Here is a 27,239-nt window from a genome sequence, read left to right on the forward strand (position 1 = left end):
CCCACAAAGGCTTCTCTACATCATTTGAGGTAAAGTCACAGCAATGGTCCCACAGTTTAGTACCAATTGTATGTATAAGTTTTCCATTAATGTAAGAAATAGCTTAGAAAAATCAACTTAAAAAGAGGAAATTATTATTTCAGTTCTTGACTGCAGAGATCAGTTGGCCCATTGCTTTTGGGTGTGTATCAAGGGAACACACATCTTGGAGGGTGTGTGGCAGAGGAAATCCTCACCTCTGGCAGCTGGGAAGCAAGGAATGAGAAATGAAGGGGCCAGGGTTTAAATATCTCCTTCAAGGACAATACTTCCAATGGATTAACTTCCTTCTACTAGGCCCACCACCTAAATGGTTCTCCATCTCCCAGTACCATCACAGTCTGGCAACTAAGCCATCAACGCATGGGCCTTTGGGGTACATGCAAAATCCAATCTATAGTGCCGTGTTTCTACATCTTTATTTCTATATGTTTGGAAGTAAGTTAAGGCCTAACCACCATATTTACAAATTTATTTTGCACCTAGCCCACTATTTACCATGACAGTATCTCTTCTTTTAATTTGGATATTGGTAACATGTAATATAATTCTGTAATGTGAATGTCAAAAGAATCTGTGGTACCAAAATTAACTATTGACAGAGTCCAGATAATTAAAATCACTTACTAGTTTTATTCAAAGTTTTGAAGGCATGGTTGTCTTTTGACCATGTGAACAAGTTCACCCTGTACCAAGAATATACTCTCTTGAATACAGAAATGTGATTTATGTTCCCTGTCAGTGACAATTCTCAATATTTGCTTCTCATGTCCATAAATCATAGACCTGACAAAGTCTTTAGTGGATTCCTATAGATACATGACCATACAATATTTGAAAATGGGGCTATGTGGGATATGGGAGGCATGTACACGTATCTTTAAAAAAATGGTTAATGACACTCAAACTGGTGACTTGGTAATGTGAAGTATGATGGGGAAGAAGAAAGAAAAGGAGGATCCTTGGATCTTGATTGTGTCTTCCTGAAGCAGATATACATGTGCATCTAATGGTTATAGATACAAAAGATGCTTTGCTATTTTCTACCTGTTTGTCCATTTATCCCCTGAACACAAAATTTGTTTTTGTTTTGCTGCAAATTAACACCTCAAATTTAATTTTTAAACTTTTTAAAGATTTTTATTAGTGCCTTATAGTTACACATAATATTGGGGTTCATTTTGACATAATAATACATGCATGGAATATAATTTGATCAAATTCAATCCCCAGTACTTCCACTTTTCTTTCTCTCCTCCCTCCCTCTGTTTCCATTTATTTACTTTACTGGTCTTCCTTTTATTTATTTATAGTTTTTCTTATAAACTAGTGTTTTATAGGTACACATAAAGGTGAAATTCACTATGGTATATTCATATATATGTGCATAGCATAATTTGGTCAATTTAATTCCACCATTCATCTTTTTTTCCTATCCCTCCTCCTCCCCCTCAATCTCCTTCCTCTACTCTACTGATCTCCTTTCTATTTTCATGGGAATTTCCCCCACCCCTTTTCCCTCTTTTTTGGTTTAGCTTCTACAGATGAGAGAAAATACTCAACCCTTGATTTTCTGAGTCTGGCTTATTTTGCTTAGCATGTTTTCCAGTTCCATCCATTTACCAGAAATGCCATAATTTCATTCTTATTTATGGATGAGTAAAACTCTATTGTGTTTATATACCACATTTTATTTATCCATTTATATGTTGACAGGCACCTGGGCTGGTTCCTAACTTGGCTATTGTGAATGGCACTACTATAACTATATTGATGTACCTGTATCACTAAATGTGCTGATTTTACTTCTTTAGGATAAATACTAAAGAGTGGCATAGCTGGGTTATATGGTAGATTGATACCTAGAGAACACTAAAATAGTCTGTACTATCTTTGCAACTTTCAGTAAACATAAAACTACTTCAAAATTACTTCAAAAATGTATTTATTGAATACAACTTTCAGTAAACATAAAACTACTTCAAAATTACTTTAAAATATATTTATTGAAAGTTGCAAAGATAGTACAGACTATTTTTGTGTTCTCTAGTCTTGTAACAGGAACATCATGGGGAACAATACTCTGTATAAGAAAACTGAGAAGATGATGTTGTTACCAAATCATTGAACAAACTACAGACTTACTTCATATTTGGCAAGTTTTCTACTAATGTCATTTTTTTTGAGGTTCCAGTCCAGAACAGTATACTACATTAATTGCTATGTGTATTATTATTTTATTGTTGCATGATAAATTACCTTCTAACTTAGTGGATAAAAATCTCATATGCTTATTACTTACCATCTTGGGGTCCTTATGTTGATGATTGTTATGGGATGGCTGATGTTTCAATTGAAGATTCTTCTAGAGAAGGATCCCCTTCCATGTTTGTGGGATTGTTCTTAAGACTTAATCCCTTTCCCATGGCAAGATGACTTCATTGGTGAAGCAAATGTTAAGGCATTAGAAATGATTTCTTTTTATTGAGCTCTTTTCAAAAACAGAAACTAAAATACAAGCAAATGCCAGAGATGAGACAATCGATCCAGATCTTTAAAGAATTACTTCCTGTCTTTCAAAACCCCTTAAAAGAAAGAAATAAAAAAAAGCATTAGTAACAAGAAGAGACAAGCTCCTAATGTATTCTATGAGGCCAGTTTACCCTTGTAGCACAACTATAAAAAGACATTATAAGAAAAAATTATACTCCAAGATGCCTTATGAATACAGAGGAAGAAATCTTTTAGAAAACATTATCCAAAAAGTTTTTAACATATAAAAGTATCATTCACTATGACTAATGGTATTTAACACAAAAATGCAAGTTTTGTTTGGCATATAAAATAATTATTGAACTATAATAGAATAAAAGACAAAAACCTACATGATCATATCAACAGATGAACAGAAAACACTTTGACACATCCCAAGACCATTCATGATAAAAAGCTCCTACTAAATTAAGCATAGAATGGAGTTTTTTTTTTTTTTTAAAGAAAAAGGTCAACCAAGACAAACTTAGATCACATCATATGTTATCCTGAAAACGTCAGAACTTTCCCTACAAAGAAATAAACATGGATGACTACTGTTACCACTTCTATTGAACACTGTACTGGAGGATGTGGTTAGGACACTTGAAGTATAAAAATAAATATAAGACATTCACCTCTAGCTGTCATCTTGTGTCCCTGCGTGTGTGCACCTAATCTCAGCTGGTCTGCCAGAGAACCCCTGAGTGCCAACCCTACTCCCCCATGTGGCCCCATTTCAGATCCGACAAGATGAAAGAAACTATCATGAAACAGGAAAAACTCGCCAAACTGCAGGCACAAGTGTGCGCTGGTGGGAAAGGAATGGCTCACAGTAGGAAGAAGGTGGTTCACAGAACAGCTATAGCAGATAATAAAAAACTTGAGTTCTCCTTAAAGAAGTTAGGGGTAAACAGGATCTCTGGTATTGAAGAGGTGAATATGGCTACAAACCAAGGAACAGTGATTCACTTTAGCAACCCTAAAGTTCAGGCATCTCTGGCAGCAAACACTTTCACCATTACAGTTCATGCTGAGACAAAGCAACTGACAGAAGTGCTAGCCAGCATCTTAAACCAGCTCTGCAGACAGTCTGACTAGTTTAAGGAGACTGGCTGAAGCTCTGCCTAAGCACTCTGTGGATTCAAAAGCACCACTTGCTACTGGAGAGGAGGATGATGATGAAGTTCCAGATCTTGTGGAGAATTTTGATGAGGCTCCTAAGAATGAGGCAAACTGAATTGATCAACTTCTGAAGATACCTTTGAAGAAGTTATTGGGAGTTGCTATTTTATATTATGACTGCTTTTTAAAATTGTTTTGTTTATGGATCTGATAAAATCTAGATCTCTAATATTTTTAAGTCCAAACCCCTTGGACACTGCAGATCTTTTCAGTTTTTGCTTATACACAATTTATTCTTTGCAGCTAATTAAACTGAAGAAGCCTGGGAATAAAGTTTGAAATAAAGGTTAATAAAGTTCTTTGCCTAGTTAAAAAAAAAGGACATTCAGATTTAAAGGAAGAAGATTCTTTTTCCCAAATGACATGTTTTTATGTACAGAGAATCCTAAGGATTCTTATAAAATGTGACTTAAACAAAACAATCTAATTTAATTATGTTGCAACAACAAAGTGAATATACGAAAATCAATTCCATATATCAGCAATTGTCAAACTAAAAATGAAACTTAGAAAACAAGTCTATTTAAAATATCTTCAGTATGAAATAATAGGAAGAAAGTCATCAAAATTGGTGTAAAATATGTACTTGAAAATCTATAAAATATGTGGAAAGAAAAATTTAAAAATCCTAAATACTAGGAAGAAGTCATTGTGTATTAAACAAAAGACTTACTATTGTTAAGATTTCCAAATGGATCTACAGAGTCAATAAATATTTATAGATATTTTTACATGTGGTAGTTACTGAGTAGTGATATAATCTTTTGTTCTGTCAGCTGACAAGGCTTCAAATTATCAGGTGCACATTGGCAGGAAGTAGTGCAGATTTCCAGGTCTTTGTGTGTAATTTTATTTTTTAAATAAAATGGCTAGCAATACATAGAGAAATGGCAAATATTATTTTCGGGTAGGGAATCAACACAATTACTCTAGAGCACCTGGTAGCACAAGAAAGTAACAATGTGGTAAACAACCAAACCAATCACACTACCTCATCAAATTGCAATGATGTGGGTATTTCAAATTAAAAGACCTTTTAATGACCACTTCTGAAACAATTTGAGCATCAGTATAAGTATAGTATTTTCATGATTTTTCCTCTAAATTTGCATGTCTAAATAATATGTAATTTAGTGTTTTTGTCTTCATACTTAAAACAATGTAATTGTCTATATTAATTCACTTCCCAATGCAACTAGGAGAAATTATTAGGTACATTTATATTGTGGGACTCCTATAAATTACTAGACTGGTATTTTATACAAGGACCAAGGTAATGCAAAACAGGTGAAGACTGAGAAACTTACAGATTAAACAGGCCTTGATATATCATGTAGAACCTCTTGGTATCCACAACCTTCTTTACTAATTCTGTCCTTGTGGATATTGACAGGAGCTATGACTTGCTTATAAACAAAAGAATATTGCAAAGATATTGGGATGCAACTTGAGTGATTATGTTACATAAAATCATGATTTCTGTCTTGCCGGCAAACTCTGCTTTGATGGTTTTCATGAAGCATTCTGCCATGTGGGAGAAGCACACAGGGCAAGAAACTAAATGCAGCCTCTGGTCAACAGCCAGCAATAAACTGAGGCCCTTGGTCAACTAGTCTGTTATAGAATATGCAACATAAGTTTACAAGTAATCTAAGTTGCCTTTTATTTTATTTTTAAATATTTGTTGTTTTTAGAAGTATTTGACAGTAGAGTATATTTTGACCTTTACGTACATAGAGTGCAACCCATTACAATTTTGATCCCGTTCTTGTGGTTGAACATGATGTGGAGTTACACTGGTTGTGTATTCATATATTTGCATAGGAAAGTTATGTCCAATTCATTCTACTGTCTTTCCTATTCTCATTCCCCTCCCTTCCCTTCATTCCCCTTTGTCTAATCCAATGAACTTTTATACTTCCTCTCCCTATCCTCCCTTGTTATGGGTTAGCATCCTCATATCAGAGAGAATATTCAGCGTTTGGTTTTGAGGGACTGGCTTATTTCACTTAGCATGGCAGTCTTCAGTTCCATCCATTCACCAGCAAATGCCATAATTTTGTTCTTCATTATGGCTGAGTAATATTCCATTGTGTATATATACCAGTTTTCTTTATCCATTCGTCTGTTGTTGAATTAATCTAGGTTGGTTTCATAGCTTTGCTATTGTGTTATTTGCTATTTGCTATAAATATTGATGTAGTTGCATCACTGTAGTATGCTGATTTTACCTCCTCTGGGTATAAGCCAAGGAGTGGGATAACTGGATCAAATGATGGTTCCATTCCAGGTTTTCTAAGGAGTCTCCATACTGTTTTCCAGAGTAGTTGCACCAATTTGCAGTCCCACCAGTAATATATGAGTGTACCTTTCCCCCACATCCTCACCAACATTTATTGTTACTTGTATTCTTGATAATTGCCGTTCTGACTGGAATGAGAGGGAATCTCAGGGTAGCTTTAATTTGTTTTTCTCTAGACTGCCTTTTAAATAACAGGTAGTGTGATGTACTTTACAACAATAAACAGTTCTAATTCCTTGCTACCCAGAGGCAGTGTATATATCTTATAATAATGAAATAATCATAATTCTTACCTCAAATTTCTAGTTTCACTGCTGTAATACATTTCACTTATATATAATAATTCTTGCACATATATGCATGTATATATATGCATGACATATACTTAAGCATACATAATCAGTATTGCTACTATTTGTAACTTCTGTTATATTAGCTCAATTAAGAACATGAATAATAAAAGTTTTTATTCCAAGGGGTAATCACTAAAACAGTAAAAAAGAAGTACAACAGATATGCTAAAAGAGGAGAGAAAATTATATAAAAGGCCCAATTAAAACCATTAGAGGTAGAAAATGGATAACAACATAGAACATAGGAAGAAAAACAAGAGAAACGGAAAATTGTAACACATACAAATTAGAATCAAATGGATGGAATAAATACACTGTGTTAGTCTGTTCTTTGTTACTATGTTTAAAATACTTGGTAGGAAGGGTTTATTTTGGAGTGACTGTTTCAGAGGACTATGTTTCAAATTATTAATCCATTGATGAGATTACAGCTTTCATCATTGCTTGAAGTCCCATCTCTGAACCTTTTTTCCCCTTCCCCCACCCCTCCCACCCCTCTTTTCCCTCTATACAGTCCTTCCTTCCTCCATTCTTACCACCTTCCCTAACCCTAACCCTAAACCTAACCCTAACCCTAACACTAACCCCTTCCACCCCCCATTATGTGTCATCATCTGCCTATCAGCGAGATCATTCATTCTGCAGCTCTTTTTAAGCATGAGTTTCCGATCAAATTTGGTGTTTTGATTCCCAGAAAAGTCTGTCATTCTCCTTTTCAATCAGGGATATTTCAGAGGAAATTCTGGAAAACACTGAAACAAAGAATGTTTAACAGTTATCTTAATACAAATGGTACTGTCATTTGATTTAGGAAGAATTATTTTAGAAAAGATTAAACTAATTGGGAAGATTTTTTTGAAAACTGATTAAGTATATTTAAATACAGTAATGACAGGCATTAGTATGCAAAACAAAACATGAATTTGGCTGTGAATGATGTTATGTTCACCCCCAAAACTATATGCAAAAGTGTGAAAGATGTGGACAATAAAACAAAAAAGTGAGATTCAAATATCATGAGGGAATCCCATTAATATGTATGTTCACATGAATAATAAAGAACAAATATTCTAGTGCAGAAACTATTACTGGTGTAGTTAACTATTGCTGACTATTATCAACAAACAGAATGATTAGAATAAACTCTTATTTATACAAAGTAATGGAATTCCACAACCCGCTCCTGGAGAGGATTGGAATAGCTGTCATTACCTACACAGACCTCATAGAGAGACTCCACGTTCAGTTGTTGCCCCAAACTTGGAGAGCATGGTCTCAGTAAAACCACAGGCACTGGGTAATCAAGTGCCCGGAAGCAACCAGGGCTTTGTAACATGATCTTTCCCTGTTTGTTGTTTTTGATGGTTTAGAAAGTTCTTAAGACTTGAGAAACCAGATAATAAAATCAGGAAGGGTGAGACTAGATGAAATTCACTGAATGTGTGTTGAAAATAAAGTGGGGTGCAGTGTGGGAACTGCCTAAGGTTCACAAGGATGTTATACATATAAGCATCAATATCAATGTTCTAAAACTCTATACCCTTTCTCTTTATAGAATGTACAGCTAGGAATATTGGCATAGGTGCAAAGAATGTAGGTTTTCCCTCTCCTTTTATATTACACATGTGGTCAGGGTGAGGAGAAAGGATTCTTTGGGGGAAATTCTGTGGTAATTTATTTTTTTCTTACTAAGTGTGGTATTTACACAAATACAGAAAAATGAAGCAATGAGGGGAAAAGAGAAGAGAGTTCAAAAACAGATCCAGATATATAAGCAAATTTTTCATAAGAAATATTAATAGAGAAATCATGAATTAAAACAAAATGTTCCAGCATATCGAATATTCACCAAGGCAATAGCATCTATCTTTAAACTCACATTATACACATAAACAATTTCAGGTGGATCACAGACCTGAAAAATTTAATAGATCACAGTAAATTTAATTTCTGACAATAACCTCAGGGTCATGAGGTAGGGTAAGATTTATGACTTATTGTTAGATGTATAAAGTACTTACTATGTAAGAGTAAAGCCATTTTTTCTTTCAGAACTGAACCCAGGGGTGCTCTACCAGTCAGATAACCCCTTCCCTATTTATTTTAAGATAGTGTCTCTTGAAGTTACTGTGGCTGTCCTTAAACTTGTGATCTTCCTGCCTTGGCCTCCTGAGTCACTGGCATTGTAGCCGAATGCTACCATGGCTGGAAAGAACAGCAGTTGATAAAAGCAAAGACATTGGAGACAAACTGAGTGGAGCTCAAGTTCTCTTCCTTTCTCGTAGGGCTTTTGCTCAGATTTGGAACTAGATAATGATAATGGTAATAGTGCCTGCCTCTTCAGAAACAGACAACTAACTAATAATGCATAAAGCGTGTAGTCTAAGAGAAGGTCTATATTAACCACAGTCTTTATTTGCTAATACAGTACTTTTTTAGTAATCGCAAAATATACCATATGAATTAATTGTAAAATTCACAAGTACACTGTCTCAATGAAAGAATAAAGTAATTGATCAACTATGACACAATTACTTCTTAAAAAATTTCACCTCATCATTATAAAAATAACTCTTTTGAACTTTTGAGCAAATGTGGGTATTTGTCTTACATCATTCCTGTGATTGAGGTAGAAAATAAAAGCAAAACAAATTCAAACAGATGTTTTAAAATTTCTCTCCTTCAGATAAGATTTTTCTGAATCACTTTTCTACCCATCTTGTTTGTGATCTTTACTAATCAGAAGCTTTCATAATGCCACCTTTTTTGAGAGTCCTAAGCTACTCTGTGAGAAAAGCTTTACAGTCTTATTGATCTCTCTTCTGTAGGTTTTGATGTTGATGATATCACTAGAAAGAAACAATGGGAGGTTTTCAGATAAAGTTCATGTGGGTGTAGAGGGAGACAACAACATGACTTTCCTCTGACCAATAGTGTTTTGGTATGATTAATTTTGATATGTACATTTACTTTAAAGATGTAGAAATGTGAATTACAGCAAAAGTGGAATACACCATTTTTCTCTATCACAGTCTATTCCTCACCAAGAAATCATGCAGTCTCATCTGTCTTCTGGTCTACTATTGAGGGGACATGGATAAATATAATTTTATATACGTTGACCAAATCTATATACTTTCTAGCCAGATAGTACATGTTACAATTATTACAGGACTACTCAAATTCCTATTTTAAAAATTATAGTGAATTTTCATATCATGTTACCTCAGCATCCTTTTGAACATAGGTTCAACTTGCTCAAAGCAGAAACTTGGTTTAGCCATCCAGGACACACTTTCTCTACCTCTTCCCATCTACTCAGTGGGGAAGATCTGGTATTCACCTTATACAATTGTCTCCTGGAGACCACTCACTATGAGATAGCTAGATACTGTACTTGTCCAGTGATTCCTGCTTTGCCTTCAACTTTTTAGATATGTGACATCTTCTTGGTCATAGGTTGACTCCATAGAACTCCTGATTGTTTGCTCTAAACCCTTTCATTAGAACTTCCCTTTAGTGACCAGTTTAGGTAATACTCTGGAGCCCAGTAAAGCCTTTATCCCAATGGTCACTCATGTTCTGTCTCTATGTTTCTGCTCTCCATCTGCTGGTTGTGGGTCTGTGTCTAGGAGGGTCCTCCTCTTCCTACTCTCCACCTACTCTCTAGGATTTGTAAGTAACACAATACTTCCATTAATTTATGTTTTGTTGAGTTTCCTCTTCTGTCTTATCACTTTTTAGCTCATTATTAATGGAAATATAACTTTTGTCTTTAAGTGTCTCACTTGAACCTAATTTCTTTCCTATATAGGGATACATCAGAGAGTATTTTTAGGAATAAGCAGGGCACAGAACAAACAAAAGCCACAGGACATCTGTGAATGAAAACAAGTTTTGTATGATAGGGATACATGATCAGGGACTAGACACTTAAGTATTCAGTTGTCAACTAGAAGAAAGAAGTACCCTGTGAAAGGAGCATTGTAAACATCTGGAAACAAATCCCTGATAATCCTGGCTAGGCAGGGCTGAAATTTATAGCCACTATCCAAAAAGTTACTTTAAGAGCACACTAAAAATATAAGACATACAAACTTTGTGTAGAGGTCATTTTATAAGCTGTGTTTCAAGAAATTCATTGAGAAACAAAATAGAAATGGCAAAGAGGTACTTGAAAGTTTGTACTGGATTGAAAACTTTCTAAAGACAGATAAAATCTACCATGAGAACTTCTTTCCAGATCTCAGAAAGATGAACAACATTCCCTGTAATCTGCATTCCACATTAAATTCTTCAATCCATAGCATTTGTATATTTCTCTTTCCTTCTTCCCCATTCATCTTTCTAATCATGGGGATAAGGATCATATAATCACTTTATAATCTGTTACTGCAGAAGTAGAGGAATCAGGGTTTTCATAAAATGTTTTGCTCTGTTCCCCTGCTCACTTTTTGGGTATTTGTAAATAGGAATGTGTTTTGTTGTTTTCCAATGAACATATGCAATGAAGAAGAAAATCATATAACTTATGGTTGGGGATTTTGAGCATGTCTTAGATCACTGTGTGGAGAATTGAGAATGTATTGTAACCTTATACTTCTTTTATGTTCTTTTAATCAGTTTGTGTATCCCTGAACAATATATGTGTATCATCTTGTAAATACCTGTTGTTTAAAGGTTCACTTCCAGGTCTGTGTGAGATGGATTATCCTACATTCCCATGTTTATAACATTTTTGTATCCAGCTCACATGCTACCAAGTCTTTAATCATTCAGTAACTTTTGTTCTTGGACATGGATAACAGAGTTACAGGATGTGGGTGTCAACAAAATACATGGTCCCAAAGAATTCTCAATGAAGTCTCTAGAAAGAAAAGAACTCAGTCACCACAAGTTTCTCTCAAAGTCTTGAAGGTACATTTGTCTTTTAAAAACTTGAAGAAGAAAACCCTGTACAAGAAAAATCCACTGCTGAATGCAGCAATGTGATTATATTTTCCCTGTCAGATATTTTATAATCTTGATCTGGGAGTCCAGAACTTACATTTTCTAAAATGGTTTTAGTGAGATCCTGCAGATACCTTGCCAGACATTGTCTAGAAATGGAGCCATTTGAGGTATGCAAGGCTCAGGCACCTATCTTTGAAGAAGTAGTTACTGACATGCAAACTGATGATGGGTAATGGGGAATCTGATGGTGAGGAAGAAAAAGGAGGAAAGATGGACATAAAAGAATATACCACAGTGGATCTCACCATCATGTACACCCACAAGGCCATAAATTAAAAAAAAATGACAACTACAAGTAAATACCAAAAAGATCAGCAGAGACAAGGTAAGGGAACAGGGGAGGAAGGAGGGAAGGGAAAAGGGAAAGGGGAAGTGCTGGGGACTGAATTATATTCCATGCTTTTGTGATTATGCCAAAATGAATTCTATTGTCATATATAACTGAAAATAACCAATAAAAAGAAAGAAAGTCCTAGGAGCTGAAGAAGGTTAACCTTTGGAATGGTGGAACGATAAGAAACTGCTTTGCTATCTTCTCTCCACACATCCATTTATCCATGAACTCAAGATTTGTTGTTCATGTTTCTATGTTTTTTTAATACCAAAAATTAAAATTTTATTTTTATTTTGGAATAATTTTAGATTAACAAAAATTTGCAAGACAATGGAAAGAGTTTTATAAGGCTTAATGTCCTGTAATGGTAAATTTTACCTAATTGTAGTATATTTCAGAAAACAAATTGACGGTGGTACAAAACTATTAGCTGAGGAACTGACTTTCTTTATATTTACCAGAGTTTTCACTAATGTAGTATTTTTATGTTCAAGGGATCTAATTCAGTATGCCAAACTATATTTTTGTGGTTAGATATATTATTATCACATAGCTTAGTGGCTCATAACTCACAGTTTCTTTGGGACATGAACCAGATGTGGATGTCAGGGGCCATGGAGGACTCCACTGAACATTGACCAGGTAAGAGGTTCCCTTTCATGCTCACAAGACAGTTGTTAGGAATTCATTTCACAAACAGGTTGAAATGACTTTACTAGTAAGTCACCCCAAATCTTTGAAGAATTAATAATAACCATTAAATAACATTTCTTCTATGAAGAAAAAAGAGCAGTTCTTAATGCATTCTATGATTTAGATTTATAATCTAGACAAAACATTAAAAGAAAGAAAAATTACAGATCTGTATGCCTTGGGAAAAGAAAGACAAACATCCTCAAAGAGGAGACAAATTTGTGCAATCCAATTTAAAACACAATATATACATGTATTAGAATTTTCAGTGTAATCCATTAATATATAGTACTTAAGTTTCTGTAAATTGCTTAAAATTTTTAAAAGTTTAAAATCCTCAAGGAAATACTAGAAAAAAATTAGCAATGTGAAAATATTTGCATACTATGAATAAGGGTAGTTATCCCAGGAATAATTTAATTCCATGAATGAGAAAAAATATTTTATTGAATATTTTATTGAATGAAGGATACAAATCATATAATAATCTTAAAAGATACAGAATAAGCACTTGGCCATCCAAAACCTTTTCATGATAGAAGCATGAAACAAATTTGGCATAGAAGGAATTTTTTTCACCTAATACGGGCATTGGTGAAAACTCAGCTGACATAAAAAATTATACTGAAAGGCTCAGTAATTACCCCAGATTAGAAAAAAAGAATACCCTCTTTTAAATTTCCACTTACCATCATCCTGGAAGTTTCAGTGAGGGTAACTGGGTTAGAAGAATAAAGAAAACATACACAAATCAAAAAGGAAGTCAAGCTCTGTTTGCAAATGACAAGGTCTTGCCTATATAAAACAATAAATATTCTGCTAAAACAAGATTAGAAGTGAAAACATGTTCAGTAAACTTTTAGTACACAATGTCAATATATTATCAATTAACAATCTAACAATGAAACTAAGAAAATAAATCCATCTTAATAACATAAAAAAAGAATATATTTGGGATTAAATATAACAAGAGGTTTAAGATATGGAAACTATTGTAAATTGAGCTGTTGTAAACATTGATGTGGCTGTGTCACTGTAGTTTGTTGATTTTAAATCCTTTGGGTATGCAGAAGCTAATTCACAATAAGGTGGGGATAGGGAAGAATAGAGTCACTTTATATTAGGTAGAGGCAAGAGAAGGGAGGGGAAAGGGTATGGGGGAAGGAATGATAATAGAGTGAAACACATTATTACCTCATGTATATGTATGACTGCATAACTGATGTGATCCTGTAATATGTATAATCAGAAAAATGGGATATTACGTTCTATTCATGTATGATCTATCAAGATGTATAAATGCATTTTACTGTCATGTACAACTAATAGGAATAAATAAAATAAATTTTTAAAAAAATATATGAAAACTAAAATTTATAAAACATATTGAAAGAAATTTAAGAAATTCTAAATATATGGAAAAGAAATCCTGTGTTCACTGATCAGATGCTTAATATTGTTAAGATGGCAATGTTACAGATGGAACTATAGATTAAACATAATACCTTTGAAAATTTTACCTTCCTTTTTTCCAAAATAATCCACAAGCTGATTCTAAAATTAATATGGAAAAGTATAAGACCCTTCATAGCCAAAATCACCTTAAAAATAAAAAAAGTTGAAAATTACTGGAATAATATTCCTGATTTTAAAACTTACTAAAAGCAATAGTATATAAGACATCATAGTACTGGTATAAGGTAATACTTGTATCAGTGGAATATAGTTCAATGTCCAAAATTAATCCTTACATTTAGTTACCCATTTTTAACTGATGTTACAAGGTTGCCAAGACAAATCAATATGGAAAAATATTTTTTTCAACAAATGTTTCTGGTACGAATGGATATATACATGCAAATTGGACTCCTCTCATATCATAAACAAAGTTAACTTAAAATGCATCATAGTCATCAATGTAAGATTCAAACCTCTTGTATTTACCTATGTGTGTGTGTATGTGTATGTATATACACAAATACATAAATGTACATATACATTTATATTTCTATGTACTTATGTTCACATTTTTAGTGACTCACTAGTTAAGTCATCTTTACTAGTATGTATATATGTATATATATGAAATACATTTATATATATGCAAATATATGTGTATGTGTCTGTATGTACATGTATATATACATATATACATATATGTATATGTATATATGGAAGTTCCTAAGGAGGAATGCAAAGCAAGTGTAATAGATGTATATGATAAGCTTATTGAAGGGAGTGGAAGAAATGGGGCCATGATGTATATAATTTATAAAACTAGTGGATAGTCTAAGTCTAAAGATAACAGGATCTATATAGAGGCATTGCACTTCAGTTGGTAAAGTTGTTTCCCATGGGTGTATATATTACCAACCCTGTATTTTAGAATGGAATGACTAAATAAATGAAGCCAACTTTCTTACTGTTAGGATGTAGGTTATGTAAATAACTGGGAATAGGTAGATTTTCATGTGGTATTCAATGAGGTCATGTGGTGCTGGTGTTAGTAGGAATTAATGTTTAATTTAATATAAATACACATGGACATAGATAAAATATTTATAGATATGTGTGTATGTGTAAGTATATACAGACATATTTATTTGTTCCATCAGCTGACATGACTTTGAATCAATAGATTCCTCATCTGTATTCCTTATTTCCAGGGGGACAATTCCTTTCTTAGACAAAGTTTTAGCTGTTATTCTCCAAGATTTAGATGTTAATTTAGCTCCCTTCATCTAAATATTTTTAAATTCTTAGTATTCTATTTCACTACTTTTACTACGTAGGTGTATGTGTGTCCAACTTTTATCACAGCTGAAACAGGATGTAGTGGCACACACCAGTAATCTCAGCTAGTAGAGAGGCTGAGGCAGAAGGATTGCAAATTCCAGCTTCTGCAACTTAGTGAGACACTGTCTCAGAATAAAAGTAAAGTTACTGGAGATCTAACTCAGTGGTACAGTTCCCCTGAGTTCAATCCCAGTACTGTAAACAACAACAATAGCAAAAAGGCCATGACATGGTTTTTATTGTCTGCACCAGGAAAAACAGGCCTGAAACCTTTTGCTTTCACCTTCTGGTGGGATCTACCTGCTCAACACATGCTGAACAGGTGTCAAAAGGAAAGGTGGAAATGACAGCCAATGGTGCTGTTTGTTCTATTAAGAATGTTTCATTGTTATCAGTCTTCCTGCCACAGAAGGTGATGTGAACTGTAGATATGAATCTGGATAAAAATCTGATTCAGAAACTTAAGGTATTTGTGCATTAATTTTTTAAGAAGCTTCAGTGCTATTTTATTTTTATATATATTATTTTTTGCCTTTATTATTCTAGAAGGCGTTTTCTTTAGGTCCATCTAAATTTTAATTCATTAATATACAGTGGATGACCCACATTAAGACTCCTACAGACACTGTGTATAGATCTATTCTAATTTTCTTTCTAGTGTTACAAATGCCTGTTCACTTGTCTCTCTTGCTCTGTGACTGACACCTGCTGTTCCTTATTTACCTTAGTATTGTGTACTAGAATCATAAAATGAGGGGTACAGTAATTGCAGGAGGAATGAAACAAAATGTGGTGGAGAAACAGATTGGATTTACTTCACCACATGAAAAACAAACACTGGAAAATATTTAAATCTATGGTGTATAAGACACTATGCAAGGAACAAAGAACAGTGAGACCTGAGAGATGGAAGATGATGATTTTCCCTCCTAATGCTCCAGGTTAGTGCTTCCAGAGATTTTCTGGATTATGGTTGTCATGGATTTTGGAAGACACTTTGAGGTGTAGAGATGGAACTAAGAGTCTGGGGATCAAGTTGCCCAATTTCACCAAGACATTCTCTACAGAGCGGTGGTAAAAATGGGAGAGAGTAACCATGCAAGCTACCATACATACTATATGTTACTATGGGCTATCATTCTTGTACTGAGCTACAGAATTATGAAGGGTCCAGAACCAAAATGGGAGGGACTAAGGAAAAGTCATTTGAATAAACTTCGCCTTCAACTTTCAATCTTACTTCTGACTATAAAAGAACAGAGGCATGATACAGTCATCTTTCAACTCAAGGAAATGTAGGGAATGATACATGTAAGTATGCTGAACAATCTACGTGGATCCAAATCTGTATTTGGTATTATTTTTCATTACATATGGCTGAGGAACTTCCTACATTAAGAAATAATTAAATATATTTCTATTTATAACATCAGAACACAATTAACATCAGAAAAAGGAGAAACTATTTACCAGAAAACTTCCAGCTTGATTCAAATTTGGGAAACATTCTTACCTTTGTGCTTCACTACAAAAGATCTGCAGCCTACTTAATTTTCAAAGGGTAGAGGGTTGTTATTTATATTCAGTTAAATTATAGTTAATGCTGTCAGGACCTAAAGCAGTAACAGAGTAGAGATGGAAGATCCTTTTTCACTCCCAGATCTGAAATGCTCTGTATATATTATGGATAAATATACTCTGTGTATAGTATGGATATTCCATGTTAAGTGAATTATTTTACTGACAAAGTGTGATCTTAGCAAACAGATGGAGAAATAAACCAATGGGGAAAAGAGCTAAAAGAGACACATTCATATATAAGCAAATAACACATAAGAAATATCAATGGGGAAAATGGATTTGTCAATAACTATTTTGGGAGAGTTAATATCCATGGAAGGAAATAAAATTTGACCTTTGACTTAACATTATGAAAGAAATTCCACATAGTCCATAGGCCTAAATATAAAAATGTAATGTAATGTTTAGCTCCTAACTTATGAAATTAAGTTCACGATCATAAGACAGTGTGTGATTTCTTAAACTGGACCTAGAAAATATTTACCCATATGAGAAAGATATGCTAATGATGTTGATGTGAAAAAAAATTCTGGAGACAAACTGAATCGAACTTTCAGTTTCCATATTCTTGTTTTTGGCGGGGCAGCGGGAAGGAGTAGGGCCTTAGCTAAAGTTCAGAATTGGAAATAATGTCTATCTCTGGATATACTGTGAGGATGGATGGAATGAACTAACAGTACAAAGAGCATGTGGACTAATGGTGGGCTTATACTAATTCATAGTCAGTATTTGCTATTACTGACAGTTTTTTTCCTCAATTATTCCAAGATATATCATCTGTATCAATTATAAAATGTGTCAGATATAGGACCTAGGACAAACTATGATAGGAACATTTATCATTTAGAATTGTTAGTATTGAGAATATTTCCATCAATGCACATAAATTTGGATAAAAGAACCTCTGAACATTGTTGGTGGGAATGAAAATTAGTACAACTATTATTAAAAACAATACAGGGATCCATCAAAACACTAAAAAGTTCTATTTGTAGAAATTTCCATTTCTACCATATGATCCAGCAATATCACTTATAAGTATATATCTACAGGAGCCCCTACCTCTTAGATCTTATAGATGCTCTTGTCATTTTTGAGATGTGTCCCTCCTTGTCCATATCTATTTGTGTATCTTTCATGCCTCACCATTATGCCTTTTATATATTTGATGGTGTCTACTTGAAGCAGATGAACCTGTGTTTGTAATGATTGAAAGAGAGGGGAAGCTGCTTTGCTGTTACCTCATACATGAGCATTTGTTCCCTGAGTTTGAGAGTTCTTGTTTATTCTTTTCTTTGTTTTTCTAACAAATTAATACATTTTAAAAGCAAAATGTACGTTCAATAAATTTAGTTTTATAGAAAGTTGCATCACTTTTATTATTATCATTTTACATAACTATAGTAGATTTATAAAAACTGAGAAACTGGCAGTGATATTAAACTACTGACTCAAATATAACTTCCTTCATATTTTTTCAAGTTTGTCCAATAATATCAATTTTCTTTTTCAGGATCCAAGTCAGGATGCTACATTATCCTTACTCTCAGGTATACTATTTATTTTCAGGTGCATATCAAGTTACCACTTAGCTTAGTAGCTAAAGACCACAACACATTACTCAGACTGTCTGGGGTTCAGGAACAAGATGTAGATAACATCCATGGATGAAGACTCAACTGCAGGCTCAGCTGGGAAGGATCTCGTTTGAAGTTCATGTGATTGTTGTTAGGAGCCAGTTCCAATCTATGTTGAAATGTCTTCACTGGTGAATATTACAAATCTCTAAAGAATTAATATCAATCCAATAAAAACTGTTTGAAAATGACAACAAAAGTAACAAAAGCAACAGTGGATAGCTAGCATCCTCCAACACATTCTATGAGGAGAATTTATCCTGATTGAAACTATATAAAGACATTATGTTATCAGACAAGGAAATTGTGAAATAAATGCTTATGAAAATAGAGACAATGATCCTTAATGAGATGTGAACCAAAAAATTCAGCAACATTGTGTTAATCAGCTTTTCACTGCTGTGACAAAAATGCCTGAGAAAATCAACTTACAACAAGGAAAGGTTTATTTGACTCACAGTTTCAGAGGTTTCAGCCCACAGTCACATGGTCCTATTGCCTTTAGGCCTTTGTTGAGGCAGTGCATCATTAGAAAAGTGCATGTCAGAGGAAATTCCTCACCTAATGGCAACTGGGGAGTAAAAGAGAGAGAAAGATGAAGAAGCTGGAGTTCTAATATTCCCTCTAAATGCACACCCTCTAACGACCTAACTTCCTTCCACTAGGTTGCAACTCCTAAAGGATCTGCCCTCTCCCTACAGCATCAGAGGCTGGTGACCAGTCTGTAGCATATGGGCCTTTGAGGCACATTTCAAATCCAAATCATAACAAGCATATAAAAAGGATGGTACTCTATGACCAAGGATATTTATTCCAAGAATAAAAGTGTGGTTCAACTTGCAAAAGTAATTTGTGTATTGCACAATATTAATAATATAAAGTATGAAAGAGACATGGATATCTCAAAAGATACAATTAATGTATTTGAAAAATCCAAACCTCATTATAAATAAAAATATTCAATATTAGGCATAAAAGGGGGGCTTACCCTAAAAATAGTATCAATGAAAAATTCATATATGACACTGAAAGCATAAGTGATAGAAGAAAAGGAGTAAGTATCCGAAATGCTATTGTTTGAATGTGGTTTGTCTCCCAAAGGCCTATCTGTGGGAAGTTTGATGCCAAGGGTGGCAATGTTATGAGGTGGTGGCACCTGTAAGTGCTGGGGTTATTGGGAGCTCTGTAGGTCAGAAGGGGTGCTACCTTCTGGAAAGATTGACAGAGTTCTTCTGGGACTCAAGTTAAGTTTTTGGCCTTACTCTCTGGCTTCCAGTCTCATCATGTGTTCTCTCTCTCATGCAAGTGCTCCTGCCATGGTGAGGCCATTGACCATAATGTGGTGCAGCCAAGGGGGCCCTTGTGAGAGTTGGCACCATGTTGCTCTTCAGCCTCCTGAACTGTGAGATAAATAACTATGTTATTTATAAGCATTCAGCCTTAGCTATTTTGCTATAGCTACAGAAAAATAGGCTAGTACATTGAAATATCAGAAGCACAGAATTTAGTAAATCAAAGTACAGTATTGAATGTAAAAAGACTCTGAAGAATAAGAGAAAAACTTTGTAAGGCATATATCTGATAAAGATCTACTATTCAGAATCTTTGTCTCTGTCTCTCCATATCTATATCTCTATCTCTATCTATCTATCTATCTATCTATCTATCTATCTATCTATCTATCTACTCAAAAATAAAAAGGCAAATAGGTTAATTAAAAATAGGCAGGGCTGGATAGAACTCAGTTGGTAGAGTGTTTGCCTCACATGCACAAGACCCTGAGTTCAATCCCCAGCACTGCAAAAAAAAAAAAAAAAAAAAAAAAAAAAAATTAGGCATGCTAGTGACATTCCTCAAAGAACTAGGAAAAAAAATATCCTAAGGTTTATGTGGAATCACACACCCACCCACCTGGAATATTCAAAGTCATCTTGAACAAAAAGAACAAAGCAGGTGGCATTATACTATCTGACTTCAAAACACAAAGCACACAAACAAAAACAAAACTACAAGGCTATACAAAATAGAAAAGAGCACTATACTTGCATATATTCAGACATAGACTAATGGAACAGAAGATAACCTAGAAGGAAGCCCAACATCAAGCTAACTTATTTTCATCAAAGACACTAAGAACATACATTGAAAAAAGAGTCTTTTCAATAAATGGTGCTGGGATATTAGCTATCCACTGCAGAAAAATGAAACTAGATCCTGATTTTCAACCAGGTATGAAAATTGACTCAGAATGCAATAAAGACTTACATTTAAGAGCTGAAACTATGCAATTACTAGAAGAAAAGAGAAAATGCTTGAGGACATTGGAATGAGCAAGGGTTTTTTTACACAAGAGTCCAAAAGCAAAAATAGGCGAGTTGGGATTACATCAAACTAAATATCTGCACAGTAAATGAAACAACCAAGAGTAAGAAGAGAATGCATGGAGTGAGGAAAAACATTTGTACACTATAGACCTGACAGGAGGTTAATAACCAGAATTTACTAAGAATTGCAATTACAACAAAAATAATCCAACTAAAACATAGACAATAGATCTAAAAAGATATTTCTCAAGAAAGACATACAAGTGGCCAACAAGTGTATAAAAAATGCTGGTGAGGATGTGTAGAAAGGAGAACTACATACCATTAGATGGAATATAAATTAAAATACAGTACAAAGGTTCACCAAAAATTTTAAAACAATCCAGCAATCCTGCTACTAGACAGATATAAAAAGTAAATCAGTATGTTGAAGAGAGGTCTCCATTCCCATGTTCACTATAGCTGTATTCACAATAGCCAAGAAATGGAAAAACTTTAAGTGTCTATCAAGTATATATACTATTAAGCCATAAAAGAATGAAACCCTTTCATTTGCAACAGCACGGATAAAACTGGAAAAAATTATCTTAAGTGCAATAAGGCAGGTCCAGAGGGTCAAGTACTTATTTATTATTATTATTTTTTATTTAGCCTTTAACTTTTTACAGACTGCATTTTGATTCATTGTACACAAATGGGGTATATCATTTTGTTTCTATGGTTGTACACATCAAGTACTTTATGATATCACTTTTTAAAAAATATTTGTCATTGTTGATGAACTTGATTTTATTAATTTATTTATATGCAGTGCTTAGAATTGAACCCAGTACATCACACATGGGAGGCAAGTGCTCTACCACTGAGCCACAACCTTAACCCTATGATATCACTTGTCTTAGTCAGCTTTTTTGCTGCTGTGACTAAAGAACAATTTTCAGGAGGAAAAGTTTATTTAGGGGTTCATGGTTTCAGAGGTCTCAATCCATCATACCCATCAGATTCTATTACTTGGGGCTCAAGGTGAGGCTGAACATCATGAAGCAAGAGTGTGGCAGAGGGAAGCAGCTCATATCATGATCAGAAAGCAGAGGGAGACTCCACTTGCCAGATACAAATATATACCCCAAAGCTACACTCCAAAGTCACACCTCTTCCAGCCACACCCCACCTACCTTCAGTTACTCCTCAATAAATCCCATGAGGTGATCAATTCACTGATTGGATTAAGATTATTGTCATAACCCAATCATATCATCTCTGAACCTTCTTGCAGTGTCTCACATGTGAGATTTTGGGGAACACCTCATATCCAAAACTAACATTCTGCCCAGGCCCCCAAAAGTTCACACTCATCTGACAATGCAAAATACATTTTGTCCATTCTGAAGAGTCCCCACAGTCTCAACAGTTTCTAGATTGCTCAAAGTTCAAGTTCAAGGTCTTATCCGAGGCTCAAGGCAATCTCACTTTGTGAGTTCATGTAAAATTAAAAGCAATTTACAAGTGTTCAATATATAATGGTACAGAGTAAACATTTCCATTCACAAAAGTAGGGGTATAGAAAGAAGGGATGGCACCAAAGCAAGATTGAAATCCAGTTGTGCAAACAGATCCTGTAGTTCTGTTTCTGGCATTTGGAGTTCATGGCATGATGTCCTCTCCAAAGGACTTGTGTAGCTCTGCCCCTGTGGCCTTGTTGGTTGTAGCCCAGGTGGCCTTTCTGTTGGCTTATCTCTGCTTGATTCCTGCAGCTTTCCTAGGATGGCCCACATTACTGGCATTTCTTAATCTGCAGCTTTGGCTTCCTCCTTACATCTCCACACTTTGACTTCTCAGGTGGTGCCCACAGGGACTCTGACCCTGCTGAATTTTGCCTGGTCTCCCAGATGTTCCTTTGAAATCTTGGCAGAAGCCTCCATGATCCCCTAAATCCAGCAACCTGCCCTCCTGCAGAACCAGTACCACGTGGTTGATGCCAAGGTCTGCCTCCATCTCCAGCAGTATCCACGCCTCCAGGGATCCTTGCTACAGCAGTCTCTGAGTGCCTGGATGACTGAGCATGTTGTAAAAACTTTCTAAGCCCCGTTGTACAAGAAGGGTGCCTCACTGGTCTACTCTCAAAAGAATTTTTACTTTTACTTCCTTGAGTCTGAGATTGCCAATTCCTGGGATGCCCTCAAGCCCTCTTTCCTACTGTCTCCGGGCAGTCTTTAGTGTTTCTTTGGTGCTGGTAAAATCTTTAACAACTTCAACTTCCTTAGTCCCTATTTTACTCCCACCTTTTGTTTTAAGTTCAAGTTTTTCAAATCTTTCTGCTCCTGATTATCACAATAAACTTGGCTAAAAGTGGCCAGCAATAGCCATGGCACCACCTGAATGCTATGCTGCCTGGAAATTGCCTCCGCCAGATTAAGAAGTCCATCGCTTTGATTCCACAAGTTGCCCAGCAGTAGAGGAGGCACTCATGTCTGTGTGGGGCCCGTTGGCAGAGGAGGTCCTGGACTGCTATTATTTTGAAATTTGAAAGCCTGAGGCAGAACTTTAGGTGTTCAAGGGAGCAATGGCAAGCCACAAGACAGAAGAAGTGGTTCTTGATATGCTTTAACTGAATGTGGGTGACTGTATTGACACATCCCAGTGTGAATCTTTGTGCCTTTTTAAGGACTCTATGCTGGCATCTATGTTCAGTGGTCATTTTCCTCTTAAACAGATGAATCAGAGAGGCAGAAAATAATGTTCAGTATATTTGGAGCTATTGTTCAGTAGCTGAGTTGAAAAAAATGATGGATGCCTTTGATGCTTGAAGTCAAAGGGTAACTGGAAAAATCCATAAGTGCATGGGGATTAAACAACACACTTCCAAAAAATGCAGGTCAAAGATTTCACCAAATATGAATTAAAGAGCACATTTTGAACTGATGAAAATTAAAACACAATTTATCAAAATTTGTGAGATGCTAGGAAAACAGAGCTTCGAAGGAAACGTACTGAATATGTATCTTAGAAAAGTAAAAGAATCTGAAGTCAATAATCTAGTTTTCAACCTTATAAAACCAAAAGAAACAAAAAACATATTGAATCCATACTAACCAGAAGAAGATACATAAGATTGTAATGATATTTAAAAAAAAAAGTAAAATGAAAGTTAAAGAAATTAGATTTATCAACAAATATAGATAGCTTCATAGTTCCCAGGACATAGATGTTTGAAAAATTATCAGGAAAAACAGAACACCTGAAGGAATACCCTGTTGTATGAATATACAGAGGTGATTACCATCTGAAATGAGGACAGACTAATAACCAAAAATGGAACAACACAGGCATGCTGGATGAGGCAATTTCATTTGTTTATAGTATAGCAAATCCTTTGAAAAAATATCCCTTTAAGAAATATATTTTTATTTCATTTTACTTTTGGTGATACCAGGAACTGACTTTAGGTGTGCTCTACTACCAAGCTAAATACCCAGTCCTTCTTAATTTGAGATAGATTCTCACTAAGTTGCCCAAACTGGCAACACAATTGCCATTTTTCTGTCTCAGCCTCACAAGTTTCTAGGATGGCAAGCATGTGCCACTGCACTCAGATCCCAAAAAGAAATTTAGATAAATATTGCTACATGCATAATGTAAAGAGTGCATGTGATTAAAATAAAGAAGTTAATCTATAGATCACTTGTGGTAATATTGCCATTTTAATGCTATTAATACTACTTATCCATGAATATGGGGGATCTTTCCATCTTCTAGAGTCTTCTTCAATTTCTTTCTTCACTATTCTAAAAATTTCACTTTAGAGATCTTTCACTCCTAGGTATTATTGAAGCTATTATGAATGGAATTGTTTTCCTGATTTTTTTTTTTCTCAGTGCGTTCATCCTTGGTGTACAGAAAAACTATTATTTTTCTGTGTTGATTATGTATCTACTTTGCTAAATTTATCAGCTGTAGAAGTCTTCTGGCAAAAACTTTAGGATCCTCTAAGTATAGGATCGTATCATCTGCAAATAGGGATAATTTTACTTCTTTATTTCATATTTGTATTTTATTTCTTTATGTTGCCTCATTGCTCTGGCCAAACCTCAAGTAATGTATTGAGTAGGAATGATGAGAGTTGACGTCCTTTGCTTTGTTTTAGATTTTAGAGAAAGTATTTTCAGTTTTCCCCATTCATTATTGTGATGGGCCGACAGATCTGGCTCCATGAGAATGTTATGGGCCAGACAGACTCCATTTTGCTCTCAGACTCCATGTTATGTAGGAAATAAGCTTCTCCCATGGGAACACCCCACCTCTGTACCCATCAACAATTGCTTAGCTTCTCCCATGGGAACACCCCACCTCTGTCCCCATCATCAGTTACTTGGTGTGACATGTTTAACAATATAAAATGACAATTCCTGTGTAATGAAATATTGCTCTCCTTTGACTTCTATTGCCTCTAACCAACATACCATGTAAACGTAATTGTGTGGTTATTAGTAATCATTTTTTAGTTTGTATCTAGGTGACCCACTTCCTCCTCTGTTGAAGATCTCATGACGTTAATGTGTAATTTTGAATCATAGCAACAGACACTTATGATTAATGTAATTTTTGATATAAGAACCCCTACAACCCTGTGGTCGGGGCTGTTCTCCCAATGCCATTTCTTGGGCATTGTGTGAGACAGTCAGTTGGCTGGCTTAATAAAGACTCTCAAATTTGGACTTCTCAGTGGTGATCAGTCTATTCTTAAGTTGTGCCCCATAACATTATGATGTGGATATTAGGCCTGCCACAGATAAACTCTACTATGTTGTGGTAAGTTCCTTCTATCCATAATGTCTTCAGAATTTTTTATTATGTAAGGGTATTGAATTTTGTTGAAGGCTTCTTCTGCATCTATTGAGACAATCAGTCATATGATACCAATGATATTGTTCCAGAACTGAGAAAACAAATAAACAATCCTAACATTCAAAGGGAAGAAGAAAAGATGCAGAATTATAGCCAAAGGCATCCTGAACAAAAAGAGCAATGCTAGAGACATCACAATACCTGATTTCAAATTACACTACAGGTTATAGTAACAAAACCAGGATGGTACTGGCATTTAAACAGACACAGAAACTAATGGAACAGGATAGAAGACACACAGAGTCAAATCCACACAGCTACAGTCCTCTGATTCTTGACAGAGAAGACATATTCTTCAACAAGTTGTTCTGGGAAAACTGGATATACACACATGGAAAATAAAGCTAGATCCCTATCTCTCACCTTGTGTAAACCCAAAATGAATCACAGAAGTAATGACAAGACTAGAACTTTGACAATGTTAGAATTAAAAACAAATAGGGAGGGTTTTCAAGATGGCGGCCTAGAGGGTGGCTGCATTTCATGTTGCTCCAGGACTCAGGATTCAAAAGAGGAGATATTGAGACGTTTGAGATCAACTCAAAGCAGCCGGGTGACTCTCACCCCCTGGGGGGGCATCCCGGATGGGACGGGGGGTCCCGGAATGCAGGAAACTTTGTGAAGTAGAACTGCCGGCGAGACGCCCCTCCCCCCGCTGGAGCAGTGAACTCGGACAGCTGGGAGCGCCTTAAAGGAGGCCGCTCGGCACAGCGCTGGGACTCGGAGCAGCCACTGGGGCTCCGGCGGCTGCCTAGGGGAAGAGTGGCGAGGAGAGCTGTGTGGACTCAGGACACCGGGGCCTGCCCTGAGGAGGAGGAGGAGCGTGGCCGCTTGGATTCGGAGAGACTGCACCAGAGCTACAGGCGGTTGCCAGAGGAGAAGCTGCGCGGCGAGCTGTTTGGACTCAGAACGACGCTTCTGAACCCCGGGGCCTGCCCTGAGGACTAGGAGGAGGAAGAGGATCGCAGCCGCTTGGATTCGGGTGACTACACCAGAGCTACAGGCGGTTGCCAGAGCAGGGGCTGCGTGGCGAGCTGTTTGGACTCTGACCACTTCTGAACCCCGGGGCCTGCCCGGAGGAGTAGGAGAAGGAGGAGAAGGAGCGCGGCGGGTCCTTTGGACTCGCAGTGACTGCATTAGCGCTCCAGGCGGCTGCTCAGAGGAGAAGGCGAGTGGTGAGTTGTTTGGTCTTAAAGTGACAGCTCCTGAACACAGGGGGGCTGCCTGGAGGAGAAGCGTGGTGGGACGCTTGGTCTTGAGTGGCCGCACCTGAGCTCCGGGCGGTGCCCAGAGGACCCGTGCAGCGGGTCACGTGGATTCAGAGCCACTCAGAGGGACTGCTCCTGAACACCCGGGGGGTTATCTGGAGAAGGAGGAGGAACGGGGAGGGTCACTTCGACTCGGAGTGATTGATTGCCCCGGGCTACGGGTGGTTGGTGGGAGGAGGAGGCACGAAGTGAGTTTCTTGGACTCCTAGTGACCGCACCGGCATACTGGGTGGCTGTCTGGAGGAAGAGGCCTGTGGCAGGTCTCTGGGACTCAGAG

The 27,239-nt window shown here is 36.0% G+C and overlaps 1 long non-coding RNA gene and 1 pseudogene across 2 annotated transcripts in view; one reads left to right on the forward strand and one right to left on the reverse strand.

Annotated features, from left to right (window-relative positions):
- Nucleotides 1-637: 637 nt before the first annotated feature.
- LOC306650506 overlaps nucleotides 638-27,239 on the reverse strand; it is a 45,306-nt gene continuing 18,704 nt past the window's right edge. Inside the window, exons 2-6 of the long non-coding RNA XR_013760941.1 lie at nucleotides 19,728-19,865; nucleotides 18,898-19,036; nucleotides 18,443-18,611; nucleotides 11,079-11,278; nucleotides 638-2,624 (exon numbers count right to left, since the gene is read on the reverse strand). This is a non-coding gene — a long non-coding RNA (uncharacterized lncRNA). The remainder of the gene's footprint in view (nucleotides 2,625-11,078; nucleotides 11,279-18,442; nucleotides 18,612-18,897; nucleotides 19,037-19,727; nucleotides 19,866-27,239) is intronic.
- On the forward strand, nucleotides 2,995-4,104 carry LOC306653246 (transcription factor BTF3-like; annotated as a pseudogene). The gene has a single exon. The product of its transcript is annotated as a transcription factor BTF3-like (transcript).

The sequence above is a fragment of the Sciurus vulgaris genome, assembly GCF_902686455.1.
Source record: "Sciurus vulgaris genome assembly, chromosome: 2".
Lineage (NCBI taxonomy): Eukaryota > Metazoa > Chordata > Mammalia > Rodentia > Sciuridae > Sciurus > Sciurus vulgaris.